At 48.8% G+C, this 24,143-nt stretch overlaps 1 protein-coding gene across 2 annotated transcripts in view; it reads right to left on the bottom strand.

Annotated features, from left to right (window-relative positions):
• The window catches only part of VSX2 (visual system homeobox 2), a 49,396-nt gene that overhangs the window by 20,443 nt on the left and 4,810 nt on the right, over nucleotides 1-24,143 (bottom strand). The gene's annotated exons all lie outside the window — the stretch shown is intronic.

The following is a 24,143-nucleotide window of genomic DNA, read 5'->3' as shown; positions in this document are numbered from 1 at the left end:
CATGCCTGCTGTGCACCTATGCGGCCCTAGCCCCTTTACATGGCATAATCTCTGGTCCTCACAACAAACCTGTTAGCACCTTGGTTCCACATCGGAAAGTTAGCATAGCTATTCTTACTTACAAGGCGCAGACTCAGGGATATGCCGTCTCAAGGCTTCCTTTGCCTTGTAGGCTGTGGAGTTGGGTTCCATGTGGCCCACTCACATACACAACAATGTGAATGGTGCAAAGCAGTGGCTTTGCTTCCAGATAATTTCTATTCCTATTTTATGAATTTGGAAACTTAGGTTCCCAGAGGGGTTAGGTAACTTGTCCCACGCTACCTAGCTAGTAAAGCAGCAGAGGCCAGACTCAAGCTCAAATGAGTTTGGTGTCAAAAGCTGTTTCTTTTGACTCCACCCTTCTCTCAACCTCTTTCCATGCCAGCCTACCCTGGAAGGATGAATAAGGATGTTATGTTAATGGCATCTGTCATGTCCCTGACTTATCACGGGACATCCGCGATGAGCCAGATGCCAGCCGACGGGCAAGGACGTGAGTGATGGAGAACAAGTATGTGAGTGATGGAAGCTGCTCTTGCCAGGAGGTGAGGATGAAAAATCTCTTGACCAAACCCTGTGTCTGACGCTGCCAGTTCTTTCTCCCAGGAAGACAGTTACCATCCTGTCCTGGGAGGTTAGGGAGGGGGACCACCCCAGGCTCTCTGAGAGGCATCCTTGCCAGAAGCTACAGGTGGAAGGAGGGCCCAGCATCAGCTCACAGCCAGTCCCACCCTTGGAACTGGACTCCTGACAGACTCCTGGCCTGGGGGCTGTCTTTGCTCTTTAGGTGTCATTGTTACTGCTCCACAGCTGCCCAGCTTAGTCTAGACCCAGACTCAAGACATTTGGGGACTCTGGGGGGTGCCCTACAGGGAAAGCCTGGCCCCAGAGCTTGGGCTGGTGGTGGGGGGAGTGAAGTATACCTTTTCAGAGGCATTTAGCTTGGTCACACTGGATCCAAATCCTGGGTCTGCCACCTAACAGCTCTGTGGTCTTGAGCCAATCATTTAACTTTTCTCTTAGCTTTGGTTGCTTTACCTATAAAACAGCCTGACACGGAACTTGTGAGCATCCCCTGACTCCCTGAGTTAGCAGAGGGGTCAAGGGCACGGGCTCTAGAGTCAGACTTCCTGGGTTCAGACTCCTGCACTATCACTTGCATAGTGACCTTGGGAAAGTTACCCACCTTTTTTCTGCCTTCTGTGCCTCAGTTTCCTCATCCATAAAATGGGGGATAATGCTAGTACCTACTCTTTTAAATTATCATGAAGATTAGATCTGTACAGGGCTAAAAATGGTGAATAAGGTTACACCGTGAGTATACAAAAGAAGGTTCCTGTGAGCATAGGTTATTATTACTTCACGCAGGAGGATCCTGTACTGAGGGCCGGCAATATGGTAGGAGCAAGACAGAGCTTGTCCTGGCCTCCGTGGAGTTTGGGCCAGTGACTGAAGGAGGTGGTGTTTGTAAAGCACTTAGCGCAGCGCCCGGCCTTGGGGACTCAATGCGTCATGGCTTTTACTACTATTATGAATGGGTGCCAGACCCCTTATCGCATTACATCCACTCCACTTCTCCAACAGGTCAGGAGTTCTGTCCCCCCATTAAAAATAAGGCTCAGAGAAGGAGAGCAGGGTTGAGAGAGGATGCCATCTCTCTCCTTTGGTGCTGGTCATTTTTAGCACCAGCTGCAGCCATGTCACTCTGCCCTGCTAGCTGCCTCTCTGAGTCACTGCCCAGCCATCAGCAGCAATTTTTGGAGAGTGAAGGGTAGAAAATGGAAGGAGGAGAAAGGATCTGTGTTTGAGTCAATAATCACATTATGAATCTGTCCCTCATGCCTGCGTTTCACTTTTTTAAAATGCTCCTGTGTATTTGGGGCTTCCCCTGTGAGAGTAAAGCTTCTTTTGTTGTGCTGGACAGTTCTTCAGAGAGTCTCCTGAGAGAGTCCCAAAGGGCCTGTTGTCGCCTCCTCTTGTTATTAGACGAGAGAGTCTGTTCCCTTCGTTCAGTAAAGGGGTAGATGCTGGGAGAATGAGAAGGATTTTGAGTCACATTTAACTTATATACAAGGAATATTTATTAACATCTTGACTTTTTGGCATTGTCTCAATGAATCCTCCCAACTACCCTGAAAGTTGTGCAGTTTTCAAATGAGGAAACAATGTAGAGAAGCTAGGTGACCTCCCCTGGAACATGCAGCTGCTAAGGGCCAAGCAGAGGCCAAATCCGCTGCCTTGTTTTCTTGAAGATGGAATCAGAGCCTCAAGCAGAGGAAGGGACCTTGGGTATAGGGAGGCAAATGATACCCCACAATGCTTGAGCGACCATCCTGCACACTGAGAATGGGGAAGAGGAAAGGAAAGAGCACCAAAGGGGTTGGGACGGGCTGCTGAGGGCAAGGCTGCTGAATCTCCAGACTACAGGGCTGTTAAGAACATCTGACGTCAAACACCGGGGCCGGTTGCCTTCTCCTAGTTCTCTAAATAATAATCTATACCCTTGGACTTTTCTTGAAGGGCCCCAGAGAGGGAGGGAAGGAACAGACTCTTGGCAATGCCTTCAAGCCAGCCTTGTAGAGGCCATGTCTCCTGTCAGGTGCCACCTGCAGCTCCCCAGAGGATGTCATCCCCCTAAAACACCACCTACAGGGGTTCAGCAACTCCCTGAGCCCGCCCTCCCTCAGCATTAACCCTTCCTTAGCCTCTCAAAGGAAAAGAAAAACATCCTACATATGTTGTTTTTGTCTCTTCCCAGTGTTCACTTATTGGCAGCATCGAACAATGGTGAAAAGCAAGTCTGAGATTTGCTTCATTATCCGCTTGCTGCATGCTTCTGGGCTGGGTCTTATTCTCCCTGCAGGTGGCGGGAATGGTCACATCCCTCACGCCCTGAGAGGGTGTTGGTTCTGTTTTATCTCACAGGACTGTGGCAAGACAGTTTAGTCAAGTATCTTCAACAAGTATTTTTTGAGCACCTACTATGTGCTTAAAACTGTTGGTAGGCATGCTGTGGGGTAAAAGAAAGCAAAGCCCCTGTTTTCATGGAATTTAGATTCTAGTTATGAACAGACAAGTAAATAAACAAGCAAGATAATTTAAGAAGGCAGAAGTGCTAAGGAAAAATAAAGCAGGGTGAGGGGTTATTAACTGACTGTGGGAGGGGCTGCTTTTGGATGCAGAACAGGAAGGACTTTCTGGGGAGTAAACATTTGGGTGGAGACCTGAGCTGTGAGAAGCTAGCCAGTGGGAGAGGGGGGCAGTTGTTGGGGTTCGGGGACAGCAGGTGTCTACCTCCTGGGGAGGAGCCAGGTAGGGGTTTCTGCGGAACAGCAAGGAGGTGAGGGACGCTAGAGGGAGAGCTAAAAATCAGATGAACCTTTGAGAGGAACTCAGGGGAACGCGTGGGCCAGGATAAGGACTTTAGATGCTCTCCAATATGAAGGGAGACTGCTGGCAGCTGTGAAACAGGGAGGCTAGTCAGGAGGTGACTGTGTAGTCCCCAGAGACAGCAGTGGTTTGTTTAGGAGTCGAGATGGAGAGTAGAGGATGGATTTGGGATTAATATGAAAGAAAATTGAAAGCAGCAAGCACTCTCCCAAAGCAGAGTGCAATTCTTAAAGCTCAGAGATCTCAGAACATACAAATCTCTGATGACTACTTCTATGTACTCCTCATAGCGTCCCAGCAGCCGCTGCATCAGACCCAGGGCTTCTCCTGTAGGATCTGCAGGAAGCCTGGCTCAAGGGCCTCTGTGGCCTGTCTCTCTCCTTATGTCTGGAAGTTCAGCCTCCATCTGTTTATCAATATCAGGGTGAGGCTTGGATCCATTATGGCCCCAATAATCAGTGGAGCAGCCTGCAGCAGCCATTGAGAGTAAACTCTTGTAAATGGGTGGAAAGGCAGGAGGGCCTGGATGAGACACGTGAGAGGAAGGCAAAGGGCATATTTCCTGGAGGGCAGCTTTACCAGAGGTCCAGGAGACAGGTGGGAGCAAGGGAACTGTAACAACACTGTATTCAGTCAAGGAAGGGAAAGGGGTGGGGTGCAGAGGCACCCCCAGGGTCTGATCCCAAAAGAAATTTCTAGATTCCTTACTTATTGGGCCTCTGAGGTAAGCAGCTTGGCCCTTACTAGTTGCATGATCTTGGGTAAGTCACTTCACTTCTCTGAGATTTAATTTTGTCATGTATAAAATGAATTGTGAGGTTTACATGAAACAACATCACAAAGTCCTATAATATACGTTATTTTGTGGGCTGTCCAACATCTGGACCTGATTCCTATCTGGGAGAATTCCCCACCTTATGAATCCTAGTAGAAGACAGAGCTCTGATTCTGCAATGAAACTGGAAGTGTCAGACACTTGCTTTCCCAGCTTCCTTTGCAGCTAGAATGTGGCCATGTGACCTAGGCTCCACCAATCAGAAGGAACCATCCTGGACTTTGACTCAAGAGTCAGTGACACAAGAAGCAAGAACCATGGGAGACTCTCCTCTGATAGCAGTAGTGGTTGCAGCAAGCCCAAGTTGCAGGATGATAGGCTACTAGCAGAATCGATTGCCCAGTGTTGGTGGCAGCAGTGGGAGCTCCAGCACCTAGGGTCCAGGGGAAGTGACAGTAACCGCAGTGGCTTCTTCACCAACCAGTACTCTGATGAGCTTTGGGGCATTGATTCTGGTCTCCAAAACTCCTGGAGAAACTCTGAGCTATCTTGTATCTTTCTAGTAAATTTCTTTTTGGGTCAAACCAGACAGAGTTGTTTATAAGCCAGAACCTGAGCTATTGCAAGATGTGAGTATAGTACTTTGCTCTCCATAGCAATTCAACCTGGGATCGTTGATTTCCCTTCATAATCTAATTCGGGCCAAATATGAGCTATGACTAATATGGGGTTACAAAGAGAAGGTCTTTGGAGAGAGAGCTCTTCATAAATTCTGGGTCTATGTGTATGGCTGAGATTCACAGTTGCCCACTCTATTTCTATTCTTTCCATCTTCCTTAGTGTCAACACCCTAATTTTATTCAGAGTGGTGATATCCATAGATAAAAGACTATATTTTCCAACCTCTTTTGCAGCTAGGAGGGTCCCTTTGATAAAGTTCTAACCAATGAAATATGAGCAGAAATCTCAAGACGTGTAGCACACACCCTCTTGCTCATTCCACCTTTCCTCCAGCTTCTTGTCTGTCACACAGATGTGAGGGCGAGTGCTTCAGCAGCTGTTTGGACTATGAGGTGGCCTAGAGGATGGAAGGCAAGGTTACAAGAGTGGAGTAAAGAATAGGCATCTGGGTCCCTGAAGACCTGGAGCTACCATGTCAGCCCTGGACTGCCCCAGTGAGGGTTTTTTTTTTTTTTTTTTTTTTAATATAGGAAGAAATAAATTTCCATATCCCACAAACATTTAAAACACTGGTCTCTGGTCTCTGTTACTAGAGGCTGTAAGCAATTCCTCACCAATACCATAGAGAAGCATTTGAAATAAAATGTTTTGACCTGGGGAAAAACTGACGGGCTTGCCATCACAGCAGAGATCTGGTTTATCCTCAAGTCCTGACAGGTGAAAATCTCTTGAATCTGTTTCTCCTCTCCTGCCTCGTAGACCTTGATGCTCACTTGATCCTCTTCTTTTCCCTGCCACTTAGATGACCTTCTCCAGTGTCTTGAGTGGTGATCCCTACAATAGCTTTTTCCATGGTCTAGGTACCACTAGCCTTGACTTTGCTGTGGGGAAGCCCCTTAATGTTTTGTTTTGTTTTTTTGCTTTTCATTTTTTTTTTATTAGTTTCAGGTGCACAAGACAAAGCAATACTTAGACGTTTATCATTTATATCCCTCACCCCTTAATGTTTTTGTTTTGGTGCTTTTTCATGGTACCCAGCATTCTCTTCCAGGAAGAGCTATGGACATTTTTCTCTTCTTGCCTCCAGTACTTACTTGAATGGTGTGGGGTGATTCTTTTAGCTTCTCTGTGCCTCAGGGAAGCTAAATTGGGGACAGTGACACCTGTTGAGGCTTTCCTGGAGAGCTCCCAGTTAAAAATACGCATGAAAATGTTTAGAAGATGGTGAAGGATCATATAGGAGTCTGGTGGGTTTTTTCTTTTTTTCTGGTTGCAAAAGATGGCTCAGAATATATTGACCATCTCTTTTGCAAGCTTTCATTGTTTTTCCTACTCTATACTTGTCCACAATTGCAACTTATCTGCCCACCTTTCTCATTCTTTAGTCTTTTAACATCCATCCTAGATTTGTATCTGTTGACTTGGTATTTTACTATTTATTATTCACATATAGCTAGCACTTATTTATTGAGATTTACAACTACCTCTGGCAATCTCAGTTCACATTTATTGAGTGCTTACTATGTGCCAGGCATTTTGCTTAGCCCTGTGCATGGATTCTTATTCAATACTCACAAAAATCCTATGAGATGGGTGTTTCTGTTATCTTCTTTTTAAAGATGAGTAAACTGAGTCATTGTGTGGTTATGGTCAGGCAGCTAGTGAATTTGGCACTCAGTATTTGAATCCAAGTAAATTAGGTTGTGTGGCAACAAAATTGTGTCAATTCAAATATTCTAAGGAAGTAGATGCCAAGGCAGAGTTAGGAGTGCAAGTGGTTTATGTGTGTGTGTGTGTGTGTGTGTGTGTGTGTGTGTGTAACAACTGTGAAAGGGAAAGGGAAAGGAAGAGGATTAGACAGAGAGAGCCTCAGACCACCATGCAGATCTGACAAAATCTCGGCCATCCCCCTCCCCATGTCCTCAGAGAGCATACAGCAATGGGCCCCTCAACTCCTTCACCTCTGACCATCTCTCAGAGCTTTCCCATCAAACCTCAGGTTTAGGACACCTTTCCGGAAAAGTCCCATCCCACCCAATACATCCTCACGTTTCCCTTCGGTCATCCTTGGGAGGAGGGAGTATCCTCTACTTTCTCCCAATTTCCTCCTGCTTTGTCCGAGGGTTGGGGAGTGGGCAGGTGTTGAAGAAGGTGGGAGGAGAGATCCCCCTCCCAGCACTCCCTGGAGGGAGGGGGGACTGTGGTGGGCACAGCGGGGAAGAGGCCACCTGAGCACAGAGAGCCAGCCAGGGAAAGGTTTACCCACAATCCAATTCCACTTAATATCCCGTAATAAAATGCTGTCGACATGAGTTTCCTGTTCAAGTGGATTTCTTAAGCAGGTTGCAGGGAGGTCAGAGGTGCATTCCGGCCCTCCTGGGGTAGAGGGAGAGACCAGTGGGGCAGGGGTGGGGTTGCCTGGGCATGAGAGCCCCCACCTCACCCTGTCCCCGCTGCAGTCCAGACAGGCTCTCAGGAAGGGGTTTGTCACAATTGTCTGTCCCTGTCAACCTGTGATGGCTCACAGAATGGCCCTCAACCCCAGTGTGTATGTGTGTGTGTGTGTGTGTGTGTGTGTGTGTGTGTGTCTTTTGATAAGTATCTAGCCACTGAGGCAGAGAGTGTGATTTTAATGTGGGGGATTCAGACCTGTATCTGAAGGTGAGGTAGTGTTTCCAGATGGGGGGAGGGTGTGTGTCAGAGCTCCTGAAACCCCCCATGAAGAGGGAACCACAAGGCCAATCCTGGGGCAACCTGAGGGACCAGGGGCTGCTTGGTGAGAAGCCTAAAGATCTGGCGTGGCCTTAGCCCTCCTGAATGACAATTCGGGGGTGACCTCACCTAGTTTGTCAACATGGCTGCTGCTTAACCATCTGTCTCCCCTGCTGAACCATTGCTAAGCTTTCCTTCCTCTCAGGGTGAACGGCTTGACTTCTCCGAGGTCCCTCAGTGGCTGAGCTGCCCAAGCAGCCTTGAGGGGACGCTAGCCCAGCGTTTACTGAGTGATCACCGCGGGTCAGGTACAGAGCTGAGGGCCTCTTGGTGTCATCTCAGGGAATCCAGTGGGGTTAGGACAGGGAGCAGCAATGGGGTCACGGCAGCGGGGAGGGTCTAGGAGAGGGTGGGGGCTAATATCACCCACACTTTCCCATGAAGTTAACAGGGGCCAAGGGAGATGGAGAAATGAAACCAAGACCTCAGTGTGTGAGGGACGGCACTGCAACAGGAACCCAGTTCTGCCTGACCCAGGACCACGAAGGGCTGTGGGGACATAACTATAGGCTCAGTTAGAGCCTTAAGGAACCTGGCTTGGGCTTGGACCGGGGAAGTTGGGGAGTCTCCAAAAAGGTGTGAGGCACAAGGTGAGTGGATGACGTCAGACCATGGGTCCTCTTCTGGGGCCTGTGGGTGGGTGACAGTGAGGCAGTGAGACCAGGGAAAGGGGGAGGGGGCCTAGGGACTAAGGGGGGTAGGGTTGGGCTTCCAGCCCTTTTGTGAGCCCTTTTAATTCGTGTAAATGAGGGTTTTTAATTTGGTATTCTGGGTTTTACTTCTATTACCATCTCATTTGCCTCTAAACCCTATTTCGCCCCAGCCTGGACCGAATTCCATTTGATGCATTAGGACTAATTCTCCTCCCAAAGGGTTAGATGTTTTCTCCCCACACAAAAGTCGCTTATTTTGGATAAAGAGACGATTAGATTTATCTTTAATATTTTAATGGCAGCTGGGATTAGTGGGCAAACAGCCCCAACTGGGGCTGTTCGCTGTGGATTAGGTTCTGATAAACTCTCAGATGGGGAGCCCCCCCCACCCCACTCCACTTTCTGTTTTCCACAAAGTGCTTTTTATTATTTTTTGTTGAAAAAAATTCCCTTGTCTTTTGGAGCATCATAAATTCCATTTGCTGTTTTCTATTAAATCAAGTTGATTAAATTCGTTGTGACTCTTTGCACATAGATCTTTTTAATTTTAACGTCTCCAGCATAAAATCTTTAATGGTGCAATTCGAGATGGCTGCAATATACAGTACAGGTCTTGATAAAACAGATGGAAATGAGGTTCTTCCTGGGAGGGGGTCCTGCCAGGAGGGGCAGAGTGAGCAGCAGACACAGACCTCCAAGAGAAGGCATGGAACTACAGTCTCTGGGGCCCACAGGGGCCCCTCTAGGTTCCAATCTCTGTTCCATCACTTCCTAGCTTTGGGGCTTGGCCAACATTTATGGAGCGTTTGGCATGTGCCTGGCACTGTGTGTACATTGTCAATAATCCTACCTGGGAGGCTCTGAGACCCCTTGGTCCGTCAAGGTCACACAGCACGTTGGTGGCAGTGGTTGAGTCCACGTTAGCTTTGGCTGGTGGAGCCTCACCTCACCTCTCATAGCCTCTATTTCCTCCTCAGTGAAATGGGGGTGATCAGCGCTACCCTGGTTCACAGGTGCTTGGAAGATTAGGTGAGGTCCACAAACAGCTTTGGGAATGGCTAGGTTCTCCTGGGGACGAGGAGGGCTGAGGTGGGCCCATCTGGGGCACTGAGGCTCTGCCGTCACTGGGGAGAGCTGAGTTTTGAGGCCCTGGTTAGCTTCTCGAACTGCAGGGTGGGTGAGAGGCACGCAGGGTCTGGGTCCCCCTCCCTCCAGCCCTCCAGCCTCTCGCCTCAGGCTTTTCTCCCAGTCCCTTGCTCTAATCCTGACCTCATCAAGTCCCTGCAAGGGTTGATCCACAGGAGCAAATCTCTCATTCGGAGGGACAAAATCAGCTTAATTTGCAGCAATTTGAAGCAGGTCTTTGCCAGGATTTGAATATCAAATTATCCCACAGCCCAGGCTGTCCTGGGAGGCTTTCCCCTGCCGCAATATGGACAGCTATGCTCTGCGGTCCACTAGGGAGATTGTTCTGGCATGACTGAGGCTATGGCTGGGCTGGGTATGTGTGGAGTCGGGGGCAAGAGAGGGATCAGAGGGTGCTGGGGAAGAGGGGGGTCACAGTCAGCCCCCTTCTCAGAGGGCACCACAGCTCCCAGGCCTGGGGCGGAGGGTGGGAAACTTCCTGTTCATGAGACTTACCTAGGGTCTTGTTAACTATACAGATTCCCAGGCCCCTCCCCAAACATAAGAAATCAAGTTGTTTTTTTTAGAGGGATATACAGAAAATTTTTTCAATTACAGTTGACATTCAATGTCATTTTGAATTAAGATTTTTATAATTAGGAAAGTTTGAAAAATTCTGGAGCCGCTCAGTTAGCCAATCAGCAAATCCTTATTGTGTACACACTTTGTACTTCCTCACGTTTTGCGGAAATCAACCTTCTCTGGCATCCACCCCATCCGTCCCCAGCCTCTGACACTGTAGACCATGGTCCCTTTGCTGTCTGCTCCATGACGGCCCTGGCCGCCTGAGTCAGCGGCTGCACAGGGCTCTGCCACCTTCCCCCCTGGTCACCATGCTTGTTTCCTCTGGGGCCTGGCCCCTCCGTGCCTCTATGCACGCTCAGGCCTGACAGATATCTTCTGATGTCGACCACACGGGCCAGACCTGAGCCATAGGGATCAGATTCCCTTCATGGGCATGTCCCTCCCCTTCGAAGCTGTGAGCCTCTTTGAGAAGGGTCAGGACTCCACGTCTGGCCCCTGAGCAGACCCTCTGTCAATGTTGGTGAAACACACTGACCTTGTCACAGTGTATGCCCTATGGGGAGCTTCAGTGTAAAAGCAGCAGCCAGGACTGCTGAGCTAGCCTCCTGCCTGTACATCCAACACCATCAACACAGACATGAGAAGACCAGTCCCTGTCCTCAGAGGGTCCACAGCTGGGGAGAAAACACACATACAGGGGGCAAGCACTAAAATACCCACTAGTGCTCACTAAGCACGCAGTATGTGCTAGGCACAATTCTAAATATTTTTCCCCTCTTCACCCATTTCATCCTCATAAAAACTCTATGAGAAAACTGAGGCACAGAGCAGTCAGTAATGTGCCCAAGGTCACATAGTTGTAGGTGGTGGACCTGGGATTCATACCCAGGCAGTCTCCCAACCTGGCCTCCAAACCATTTTGCTCTATGGCTATCCAACCATCTTTATCCATAACTATTTGTCTATGTATAGCACTTCTCCATAAGTGACTTGCCTTCTTTTTCAAGGCATAATCACAGTGTCGGAAGCACAGAAAGGAGCACTAAACCTATAGTAGGGCAATCACAAAAGGCTTTTTGGAGGAGGCATCTTTATTCAATAATGTTGTTGAGCAACAATTGTGAACCTGGCACTGGTGATGCAGAGATGAAAAAGCCATGGTAGGGGAGGCCGGATGGCTCAACTGGTTAGAGCGTGAGCTCTGAACAACAGGGTTGCTGGTTCAATTCCCTCATGGGCCAGTGAGCTGCGTCCTCCACAACTAGATTGAAGACAATGAGCTGCCGCTGAGCTTCCGGAGGGGAAGCCGGATGGTGGAAAAAAGAAAAAAGAAAAAAAAGAAAAAGCCATGGTCCTTTGCCCTTGAGGAGCTCACAAACTGGGGCATGAACATTGTAAGCAGATGTGCTAAGGTCGCTGATGGAGAAAGCACAGGGCATTATGGGATCACCAGGGAGACCCCAAAGCTGGGGGTTTCAGGGCAGCCTTCCTGGAGGAGGAGGTGCATGTGAGCTGAGTCAGAAAGGATAATTGAGAACCTCAGAGACACATCCCCTCCACTAGGTCTAGTCATTAAGTTGAAGGTAAGGGAGCCCCGAGGTCCTACTGGGCAATCTCACTCTTTTCTCGGCCAGTCTCTCCTCTCTGCAGCCTTCCTGGCACAACCAACCCTAGTTCCATCTCTGATCACCTACTCCAGACAGGCAGATTTCCTTCTTGGGTGGTCTCTGTCCCCAGCTCCTGTGTGTTCCTCAGAAGTAGGCACTAAGCACCAGGACTAAGCACCTGAACCCCCATGCCTAGCAGAGGCCAGGCTGGGGCTATTGTAGGGACAGGACTGCCTTGGGAAAGCCCAGTGGTTTGATCTGAGGGTGCCAAGAATTTAGAGCCCCCTTAGGAGGAAGGAGTGAGGCCCAGGAAATTGACAGGAGCTGCCTGGGACTCCAACACCCAGCTCTCAGTGCCCTTGTCTTCTCTCTAGGGTGGTCTGCCCCCCGCCTTGTCCCTGCCTTGCCTAATGGGGGCCAGGGTAGCTTTTCTTGAATAACGATGGTATTGGCTCAGATTAAGGGCAACTAGCTGGCTCTTGGCTTTTCCTTTTTATATAACAACTAATCTTCTTCTAATCAGCCATTATTAAATTATATTCCATTTTTAATTCATTCATAGATCACGGTTGGGACAGCTGGATGGATAATTGGGGAAAGATAATTTATGTAAATGAGGAATAGCAGAAGGTAGGGGAGAGGGAGGCTCAAGGCTAAAGGGGGCCCCTCCTGTGCCCAGGCTGAAGGGGGCAGTAACCTGGCCCTGACTGGAAATGGGTGGTGGGGGAGGCTGGGGGGGCGGGGCCTGTCATGGGACCTCCAGGTGCTTGACTGGTTGTCCCTTAGTATCACTTTGAATGCTTCTCGCAAATGGAGAACCCACTACTTTTGGGGGACAAAAATGTACTTCTCAGACATCAGCTCTTCTTGTTAGAAGTGAATCCTAAGAGGCAGTAGACTGCCCTGGAGAATTCCAGAGTCAGAGCTGTGTTTGATTCCAGCCCCACCACTGCGTCACTGTGTCTTGGCCTTGGTTTCCTATCTGCAAAATGGGGTATTGCTAGTTGGTACCTCACGGGGGGCTGGGGGGACGGTGAGGCTGAGGAACCTGGTGCAGCGGAAGCGCCCAATACCTAGAGTCCACAGTGGCTCCTATCACCTGCTGAGGACTCTGTCACCCCAATCTGCCTCCCTCTAACTTCTGTCCCTAGGCCATGGGGCCAAGTTCTTGGTAACACAGAATAAATCCACTCCTTTTGCATATCTGCCATGTCCTTCCCATTGATAATAATTACATCAGCAACTGACACCTTGGAGCGCGCCCTCGTGCCAGACACCGCGCTAAACACTTACTAGATAACATTTCATTGTATGATTAGAACAACTGCACGAAGTGGGTGCTACCGTCTCCGTTTTACCAATGAAATACTGTGGACCCAAGCTCTCCCCTGATGATTCCTTCATAGGAACTAACACAGACGCCTGCTTAGAAAGGGACAGGTGGCCATTTGGGGGAAGTGCCCTGGGGACTGGCAAACAGGGGCAGGGCTGGCAGGGGAGGAGGGTGGAGATGGACCTCCAGCCCTCCTGGCTTTCCCTTTGGGGCCCCAGGAATTGGGCAGAGGTGAGCACAGGTGGCTTGGCTGATGGGAGTGGTGGTTGGGATGCAGCCTCCATGTGACGGGCTGGCAGGGGCCGGGGGGAGAGCCTTGTACCATTCCCAGAGGGAGGCAAGGGATTAGGGAGAGTTAGGGAGGGTGGTCCCAGAGGGTCCGTGCAGAGTAATGGGATTAGCTCTCCAGCAGTGAGTGAAAGTTAGTGTGTGGGGCCTCAGGCCTCCTACCAGAGGCTGCAGCTGTCACCCATCCCCAGGAGAGAGTCAGCAGCAGCTGCTCCACCCCCACTTTGGGGCAGGCTGGCACCCTCCTCTCCTCACAGGTTTTCCTGCTGTGATCATCTGTTAAGGGGCTGGCCTCCTAGCCTTAGCCTCCTGCCTACCCTTGGTGGACTGGGCCACCCACACAGAGTATACCCTAGTATTGCCCCGTGCCTCAGTTTCCCCATCTGAATAGAAGGCTACAGTGAGAATGCTTGAGACCCTCTGAGGGAGAACCCCTGAGGCATGGAGACCGAGACCAGGCCCCCTGGATTTCTGGTTCTGCCATGCATTAGCTGTGCCACCATGTGTATGGCTGTTTCTCTAGCTGTGTTCTAATTTGTAAAATGGGGGCATAGACACAGCAGGGCTTTCACATGGAAGGACTGGGGGGGGCAACGTCGGCCCCTGGGTGGAGTTCAGGGTGCTGGGCACCTCCCCGGATTTGGGGGCGCATAGAGAACGGGCGTGAGGCCTAACAACTGGAGGGGGCACGTCTTGCAGGAACCTCGCAGGGCCGACCTGCGGCAGGAGCCGCGGAGAGCCGGAGGGCCGGAGGGCCGCTTCCCGCTCCCTCTAGTGGTGAAAGCGCGCATAGCCCACCTCCGGGAAGGGAGGAGTCCGTCCCCAATCCACCTACCTTAGTACTTCTAAGGCATCAAAGGGATGGATGCCGAGGTTCCTAAAAGGCTTCCCTCCTAACAAATGCCTGACTCCATCGTTAGAGCGGCTTTCCTTTAGCTTGTATGTCAGTCTGTTAAAATAAAATACCTGCCAGGAGGGAAGCCCATCACGGGACATCTTATCCACTGCTGACTCAGCCGGAGCCCAGCAGACTCTCGGGAGCACTTGCCAGGGGCGGGGCGGTGGGGGGGTCGGGGGGTGGTGGCGGCAGCGAATGCCAATCAGCCTGTGCTGAGTGGGACTTGGACGAACCCAAGGTGAGAGCCTGGGACCAGCCGTGAGTGATTCCCTTCCTAGCCTCAGTTTCGTCATGGTAAACTGACAGGTGGGACTAGGTCAGTGGTTTCAGATTTTCAATTGGAACAACCCTGTGCATGTAAAACAATGTACAGAGTCCCCCAAGGTAGTACTTTTACTTCCCCCATTGGACTGAGGAACCTACATAATAACCCTAAACTATTAGGCACTCAGCAATGCTTTTACATGAACTGATACTTTATTAATCTCAACATTTATGCTTTTAATTATTTAAAAATAAACATTATTTTACAAGTTTTAAATGTACAGAAAAATTGTGAATATTTCTCATATACCCTAACCCCAAATATCCCAATTATCAACGTCTGATATTAATATGGTACATTTGTTACAATTAATAAACCAAGATTGATACATTATTACTAACTAAAAAGTCTGTGCTTTGTTCAGATTTTCTTAGTTTTTACTCAATGTCCTATTTTCTGTTCCAGGATCCCACCCAGGATCCCACGTGACATTTAGTCGCCATGTCTCCTTAGGCTCCCCTTTGCCTGTGACAATTTTATATAAACTTTAAAAGAAAAGTACATATTCATGCAGTGGAACACTGTGCCTTCGTTATCACACGTTCTGACCTGGAACAATCTCCAGGACAGTATTTATGAAAAGGAAAATTGCAGGATAGTATATTTTACTTTCACTTGTGAAAAATAAACATATGTATATAAACCATTTTTTTAATCTCTGGAAGGGCATCTGAAAAAACTAGTTACTGGTTGATTGTGGGAAAGGAAACGAGAATGCTGGAGAATGGGGGTGTGAGAGAAGCCTACATTTTATTCTATACCCTTTCGTGTTGTTAGTTTAATTCTAAAAGCTGTATGTAGGCATTATCTATCTTGATAAGTGATTCATTTGACATAGCAATACACACAGGTGTAATATATTCACTGACTCTCTCACTTCCTGGGCCCCTGCTCTGTTTGTGTAATAAAATCATCCACCAGCCCCAAGTCTGAGGGTGTCCTTGGAGCTGGGTGCTCCCGTGCTTCTGTGGGAACCACTGGTCTGTAAGATGCCTTTCCGCCCTGGGGGTTGGTCCAGCTGTTACAGGCAGGAGGCAGGTACAGATACCTGGACTTGCTTAAAGAAGGAATGCAGGTCCACAGGATATGGGTGCCTGGTGGGATCTGACAGGAGGAGCCACAGAAAGAGAGAAAGTGCAGCTTCTTTCCAGTGCTGCTTCCTTCTCCTCCCTGCAGCCTGGCTGTCTAAGCAGCTCCATCCCAAGGCTGCCCCTCAGCTCCCAAACTAATGTCTCTTCCATTCAAGTCCAGATGGAACTCTTTCAATTCCAGAGGGATAAACATGTCTGGGCTTAAAGTAAGGTCCTGTGTCCTTGTACATGTCAGCACGTACTAGGGAGAAACTACCTTCTGCAGGTGTTTCACAAGCTTTGCTATGCACACGGCACCAGTCTAGGTGGTTTGGAGTATAAGAGAAAGAAACAGTCCTGTCTCCTGAGAGGCAGACCACAGAATGGTGTGATTGCACAGGTTTTGGGAAGGCCCCGCTCCCCCAGCTACCTCCATGTGGAGACCCACCCAAGCAGTTTCATTTGGTGAAATTGCGGATTCCATCCTTGTGGAACTCACCTAGGAGTGGTCAGGGCTTAGGCAAGTCTTCCAAAGGCTCCCCAAATCCCTACTGGAAGAGTCTGCTTCTTGGCATGATGTTGAAGGCTCTCTGAGATCCCCCCCATTCACTGTGCAGTGAGTCTCACCTTACCCTGTGGTTCTGATACTGTACGCAGGAAATATTCTATATTTCTTGAACTCTCCGTGTCCTCTGCATGGCTCTGAACCTTCACCTGTGCAATTCCCTCTGCCTGAAATGCATTGCCTCTTTCAAGGAAAGCTTCCTTTCCTCTGAGAGGCCTCACCTGCCCAAGCCCAAGTGGAGGCAGCACCCACCTGCACCCTGCCCCCATCCCCACCTTCCCAACCCTAGGCAAAGACTTGATCTCTCATGGTGGACAGGACTCAGAAGGACGGGCATCCACACCCAGCTTTGCCACTCCTACAGCTTACAGTAGGTACTTAACAAATCCTAGCTCCATTCTGTTCCTCGCGTCTCCAGAACCTGCATTAATGGTTAGTCGTGTTTACCCAGGCATCTCCCCTTTACACTGTGAGCTTTAACTAGTAGGCACAACATGTGTTTGCTAACTGACTGAGGGGTTTCACCAGGGAGGCGGAATATGTTTCCAAGCTTTCAGAGGTGAGGCTGAAGACCTTCGTTGCCCCAGGGGGCAAGGAGAGGGTATCCTGTGCCAGGGTCAAAGTAGAGGGGTACAGTAGAGAAATGTGGCTGGCTGATTACAAGGGGTGGTTGGGGTGGGGAGAAGGCACAAACTGGCATGGGTGTAGTGGCATTTGACCCTTAGTGGGGGCACAGATCTACCTAGCTGGCCCCCAGCCTCACCCTGCCTTGTGCCAAGAGAGTGGACACCCAGTTCAGCCTCCAGGATCATGGTTGGGGGGCATGAACTCAGTGCCCATAGGCTGCCTGGAGACGCCCTCTTATTTAGAATCTGCACCCCAAGGGCGAGGGGCCCTCATTTGTCCTCTTCTTCCTGGTGGCTAGAGACATGTGGTTACCTCATCAGGCACCTCCCTATAGCACCCAGGACCTTTGGATGAGTGGAGAGGGACACCCAAGGCCTGCGCCCTCAAAGTTGTTAGAAACGGGAAGTGTGGAGAAGAGGTTGTAGCCAGGACACTCCAGCCTCCAGCACCTGTCATGTCCTAGACAGCCAGTCATTTTCCAGGGGTGCACTGCAGTCTGGAGGCTGCCTAGGGGCTCCGAATTTGGGGATACATTACATAGTTTGAGTGGTTCTTAGGTGAAGCACCCCTGGGCACCCAGCCCCCTCCACTGTCACTACTAGTAAATCCACTGAACACTTACCATGTGGCAGGGGCTTCACACGCATAATGTCATTTAATCCTCACAAAGTCCCAATAAGTTCTCTTAAAAAATTATTCTCATTTTTTCAGAGATGGAAACTGTGGCTCAAAGAAGTGCGGCCACTTCTTGGGGTCTCAGAGCTCACACACGGCAGGGCCAGGATTGGAAGCCAGCTCTGCTGGTCACAGGCGTGACCTCCCAGGCGACGGGGCCTCCCACCCGCCTCCAACAAGTGCCAGGAGCTAGTGTCTCCCACTCGAAAACCCCCCTTCACCATGGTCTTCCCCTGCCTGGCCACATGGTCCCCACTGCCCACTTCCCCACAGTCGGCCCGGAGCCGGCCTCCAAAGAGATGAAGTCCACCCAGCTGCCCAGGAGGTCCACCGGGTCCCGTGTCTGGGGACAGTGGTGGGCAGAGGACCTCAGTGCCCCTCAGCCAGGCTGGAAGCTGAGCCCGGTGGGGAGGCGGAAGAGGTGCACCAGCTGATCCTAACCAAGTTTGCCAGCCCGGCTTTTCTCATGGCTCCCACACAATGGTCTGCTTTGTGCCCACCTGCTGATAATGCTTAATTAGGCGAGGAGTTGATTAATTTGAGGTAATTGACAGCTAATTAGAGGCCCAGAGGCTCATTAACTTGACATCTTGTCTTCGTGAATTGGCTGAGTTGGGTCAGGTGATGGAAGCCGTTGCTTCTCCCTCCCCAGTCCCTTAGGCTGAGGTGATCACCTGGGCAGCAGTGCAGGTGGGGCAGTGCTAGGACCATGAATAGGGGAAACCAAGGCAGTGAAGGAGGAAGGTCAGGGATGGAAGTGTGTGCCCTGACCTGAGGAAGGAGGAAGTGAGCAGGAATGAATGGCACTCGAGATTGTTGTGAAGAGTCCATGAGACATTGACGGAAAGGATCTAGATTACTACCTGGGGGCCTGGTGAATGCTTGAGTAAATGTAAACCATTTTTGGCAGCAGGAAGGAGTGAGAAGAAGAGAAGGTAAGTGGGTGGGAGGAGTTGTGGGGAGGTAATGGAAGCCCCTTCCCCAGAGGAGCCACTGTTACTCTGCAGGAAACCTGCAGCCTGTTAACACCATTGCTGAGTGTGTAGGGAAAGACCTCATTATTACAACTGCTTTAGGGGGGCAATTCAGCAATGTATTAAATTATATATTAAATATTATACATTAAAATAAAAAATGCCATGGCCGTTGACCCAACAGTTCCTTCACTAGTAATCTATTCTACAGAGATATTTGCACACACAAGCAAAGACTTAAATACAAGTATCAGAACATGGTTTGTGGCAGCAAAGGACTAGAACCAACCTAACTGTCCATAGAGGGATTGTCTACATGAATTATGGTACCCCCATGCACTGGGAGAGTATGTAGCTGTTAAGTCTATATATACACCAGCGTGAACAAGATCCAAGATAAATTAAGTGAAAAAACAAAAGCAAGATGTAGGACAGCGTATAGCTCCCACAAGCTGGTACGTAGACATCTGAAGGTCAGCAGATAGGAAGGAGACGTATTTTTCACAATCCACTCACTTTAAATATGGTTTGTATTAATTACCTTTTCAAAAGTATTGTAAAATTAAAAAGCAATCAAACCCTTTTTTTTTTTTTTAATGAAATGTAACCTGAAATCTGAGTTCACAGGCTGAGTGGCTCTGGGTGAACTATGGGTAGGGACGGCAGCATGTGAGAGATGCCAGTAGCTCGTCTGCAATGCCAGTTCTTTTAGGAAGCAGCACCTGAATGAATGGCCCATGAGCACATCCAACAGCATATCTTTGACTTTGAGATCAATGGTCAAAGGGCCCCCCAGCCAGGAAGAACTTAATGCCACAGGTGACCGGATACCATGGGTCCAGGCCACCACTTGGCAGCTGTGCACTGAGTGCTAAGGTGGGTGTGTGGCTCTGGAGAAACAGGGAAGCACAGGCCAAATTGTGGCCCTGGAGTGGCCCACGGTCTCGGGGCTGAACTCCCGGAGAGGGGTGGACAGAGAATGACGCTCCCTCACAAGAGAGCCCAAGCACGGTCTGGGACCCTTGGGGTTTGGCTGAGAGCCCTCCCCCATAGGGTCACACAGTGAGGGCACAGAACAGGGCCCCCCTGCCCTTTGCTCAGTTGCTGGTGGAGCATGGACGGCAGCTGCCCAAGGACCCTTCTGAACATCCTCTGTCCTTCCTTCTGACTCCGTAGCTAAAAGCCAGGATGAGTCTGAGATCCTCTCATGCTCCTGTGTTATTGCTCCAGATTGTCTCCATCGGGCTGTGGTAGCTTTCATCAGTTTCCCTTCAGAGCCTCAGAGGAAACTAAGTTCTTTTATTCTAATTGAGGTGTGGTTTACACACAGTAAAGCGCACAACTATTTGTTACTGCACAGCTTGATGGACGTTTACACATGTACTCACACCCCCCCACTCCTGTGTAACCCCAAGAGAGAATATTTTCTGCACCCCAGAAGGCTCCTTGTGCCGCTTCCCAGTGAACAACCCAAGATAACCACTATTCTGACCTCTATCACTGTAGATTAGTTTCACCTGTTCTGGAATGCCATACACATGCAATCATATAGTAGGCATTTCTGGGCCGGCTTTACCTCTCTCCTCATTCTTGTTTGTGAGATTCATCCATATTATTATGTGAAGTAGTACAGTAGGTTCTTCTTTATAACGGACTGGCATTCCACTGAATGAATATATGATGACTGATGTGTCCATTCTGCTATTGATGGACATTTGGGATTTTGCCAATTTTTGACTTGCACAAATAAAGTTACTATCAACATACTTGCATGTGTCTTTGGTGGATGTCAGCACTCATTTCTGTTGGGTGTGTACTTAGAAGAGGAATTAACAAAGAATGTGTATTCCTGACGGTCACGAAGACGTGGCGACTCCACCTTCCCAAGAGTAAAGCTTTGAGGTAGGGGAGGCAAGTGCGCTATGCAAGTCCCCTTGGGGAACTATGTGCCCCCAGTGGCTGTGGAAGGGAGAGTAGCTCATATAAGAAAAGAAAGGGGCAGGGAGAGAGCCAAGTGAAGAAACACAACACGGTTCTCAAATCAAGGCCCTGGTGACAATGATGTCAAGCGTGTCTACATGAATGGAGGCTGGGAGGACAGGTGACTGCAGGTTTTGTAGGGTGGAGTATGTATAAGGAAGAAGCAAGAACTAAAGTTCTCAGTAGATTTTTGTTTATTTCACCTCATGGAAAATACATTTAAAAAAATTTCTCCTTTCTCCTTTTGCCTTTATTTACATGACCACCAGGGTTAAAAAAATGCTTTCAGTAACCCAAATGTCATATGTGCTTTAAATTAGAGAGCTCACATCTGCCCACTAGAACATTCCCAGTTCTGCAGAAGGCTCCCTCCAGTTGCTTCCCTGTCAGTCCCGCAACAAGGGTAACCACTGTTTTGACTTCTATCACCATAAACTAGTTTGTGCCTGTTTTTGAACTTGACTTACATGGATTCTGACAGTTTATGTCAACATTTATTGACATAATGTGCCAAACACATTGCAAAATACAATCAAATGATACCTCACTTGATCGGTATTTTCCCAGTGTCCTGAAGAGAAACCCAAGTTCAAGGCTAAGAATCCTACCCGAGGCCACAAAGCTAGTAAGTAGCAGAGCTTGGATTCTAAGGAGAGTGACCAACTGTCCCCTTAGCAGGACTGTCCTTTGTCCTGGGAAACCACTGAGTCTTGAGGAAAATGGATGGCTCGTCACCCTACTTCAAACGCAACAGACTGAAAAGATGGGCTCCTAAATCGTCAGGCTGGATTCCCTTCCTATGGCTTAAAATTTCATGAAACAGTGTATATCTTGTTAGCACAATCTTGTGGGGAATGTTCTGTCTCAAAAAAACTGTGATATCAAGATTTTATCTGGTTCTATTTGTTTGTTGGGTTTTGTTTCATGCTGAAGAAAGAGATTTCATTAAAAGTGGATCTGAGTTGCGTAAGAACAAAGTTATTTATGTTAAAAGGGAATTCAGGCATATCAATCCATCAAACAAGGATTTTTTTCAGCATTGTGCACTGAAAAAGAAGTTTAAGACAGTTCTTGACTTCAAGAAGTTTATAATTTACTTGGGGAGTTAAGAGTAGAGTTTAGGGAATAAAATTAGAGGGTAACAAATCATAATAATAGTCACCCATATCTGTGTGCTAATTATGTCCTGGGAGCCTTACATATTCTATCTCATTTAATTCACAGAATCCAGCTATGAGATAGGTAATGCTTTTATGCCCGTTTTGGACAAGGAAACCAAGGCTTAGTGAGGTGAAGTGATTTGTCAAGGAAAAAAATCATTAAAAAAGTCACTGAGATGTATGTACGAGTACACTTAAGATTTGCGCACTTAATGTAAATGAGTTATATTTCCAAGCAATGTGTATTGAGTGGGAAACCAACGGAGATAGGGGAAATTTTTCCCCCCCTGCTCTTGAATATCCTATCTCCAATAATTTTGGGCAAAGTTTAAAAAATGTGCTTTGGCTTGTTCCATTTCAGTAATTCAGGTCAAAATGGCACTTTCACCTCAATGATGAGTGCCAGTAGTGCCTACAAACAGCCTATGGCTATGAGGGTAGAGACCAGCCTTGCAGGAGGCTCCAGGAGCTGCCACACACCAATAGGCCAGTGCAACTCTCTTGGCCCCCACGCTGCACACGCCGTTGGTCCCACAGTTCAGCTCCAGTCTTCTGGTGGCAGTCAGTACCTCCAGAAATGCACTGGGCATTTGTCCCCTGGGTCCTCAAGGCCAGTTCCTGTCTCCTGCAACACAACCCAAACTTTATCCCCTCACTCGACCTCCTGACCCTGACACCCATCTCTGCTTTCCAGGTTTGCAAGCCCCCACCCAGAGACACCTTCATCATTCTTCCCTGACACGTCGACTTTCATTTTCCTAGGACGAATCTCATTTGACAATCTCCTGCCCATATTTCTAAGCGATCTGGGTCTCGCTGTGCTTTCTCTGTCCTCCCTGGGGTTTGTAACACCAATCATCTGCAGGTTTCATTAGCATGCTGTTTACCCCTGTCTTTCAGATCATTAATGAAGATGCGAAGTGAGACACCAGTCCCCACACCGCCCACCCCCCACCACGTGCCCCCTCCCATGCCCGGCGCTGCTGCTGGAATCATTATCCTTCCTGGTGTGACAGGGTCAGAACCAAACCAATTTGCATCAATCTTTGGTGATGTTGTGAAGTGTCACCTGCCCTGCAATCCTCATGTTGTAACAACGGCTTCAGCTGTCGGTTCTGGAGTGCTCCTCTCTCATTCGGGGGGCTGATCAGATCTGGCCGCCCCAGCTCGTCGGGCTGAAAGCCCCACAGCTAACGTAATGGTCAGGCAGGATTCAGGGCTGCACGTGGCTGACATTTTCCCTTTGTTTTGCTATCCTGAGCTGGGCAGAAAGTAGTGCCTCTGGGAAACAGGATGGACGAGTGCACATACTGGTGAAGGGGAGGGGCAGGCAGGATGTGGCAGGCACAGAATTTTTCTTACTCCTCATGACAGTTATTTCTGCTGAAGGAAAATGAGGAGCAAGACTCCTTAGGCCCCTCTAAGGCCTAGTCAGATGCCTGAGCTTGTATAGTCCAGGTGCTGGGGACTGGGGGGGTGAATCATTTCTTGGGGACAAAGTCCCTTCTCCACGATTTTCCTGTGTCATCTGGCTCTGATCTCTTCTTCTCATCTCTTCGGGAAGCTGACTTTATATACACACTTGTCTTCAATAAAGGTGAGAACCACCTCCTACGTCCCTCAGATCCCAACCTGCACGGTAGGCACCTCACTCCTTTTCCCGATGGCGCAGCGCCTCTGTCTGGCTGTCTGTGGTGACAGTGAGTGTCATTCCAGACGCTGCCCTGACTGGTGCCTATGCCCGACCCCTAACTCACCTTTCCTTCCTTCTCTACAACTGGGAAGGGGAAGGGGAGCAGGAAGAAAGCTGTGAATGAGACTCTTACACACACGTCGAAAGTAATGTTTGGCATGTCCCAGGGCTGGGGAAATTCAGCTTTAAGAGTCTACAGCAAAATTAGGTGAGATTATTTTTCTCAATGTAGGGATGGACTGCGGAAAAAGAGCTCTTTTACGACACTGAGTACACACCTACTGGGCAGATGCTTTTCAGAGTGTGAGGAGGGGTAGGCTGTGGGACTAGGTGTGGTTTGGGAATAAGTTATTTCACGCATATTACATGTGATGGAGTCTAGGGCAGGGCTAGACACTTAGTAGTTACTCAGTAAATACTCAGAGATATAGATAGACATTTTCATACACAAGAGCAAATTTCATTACAATAAACAAATGTCATCAATTAACACTGTGTGTGTGTGTGCACGCGTGCATACGTGCATATTACTAGGTTGGGCTGACACGCAGGGCATTTTAAGCCCTGTATACCTGTATACCCTGTATACACCAAGCTTCAGAGGCTTTTTTCTCCCTATACTATAAAAGCAATACATGCTTCTGCAGAGTTTGGAAAATGTAGAGGAAAACAAAAATTACCCATAATCCCCCAACCAGACAGCAAGCACTGTTACCACCTTGGTCTATTTCCTTCCAATTTCTTTCTCCCACACATTGGAGATCACTCCACATTTAAATTTTATATCTCACTATTTTCGCTTATCCTTATGACAAACCATTTCTTCCATGACGTCATAACCTAAAGTATGCAAACATACTAAGTGGCTGCAGAGTGCTTCACTGTGTGAACGGACCATAATGGACACAATAGTTACATGTTTGAA

The sequence above is a fragment of the Rhinolophus sinicus genome, chromosome 3 (genome assembly GCF_057876585.1).
Source record: "Rhinolophus sinicus isolate RSI-liver-muscle chromosome 3, RSI-T2T, whole genome shotgun sequence".
In the NCBI taxonomy this organism is placed as follows: domain Eukaryota; kingdom Metazoa; phylum Chordata; class Mammalia; order Chiroptera; family Rhinolophidae; genus Rhinolophus; species Rhinolophus sinicus.
Note: the sequence above shows the minus strand (reverse complement) of the source record. Positions and strands in the feature narration are given on the sequence as shown.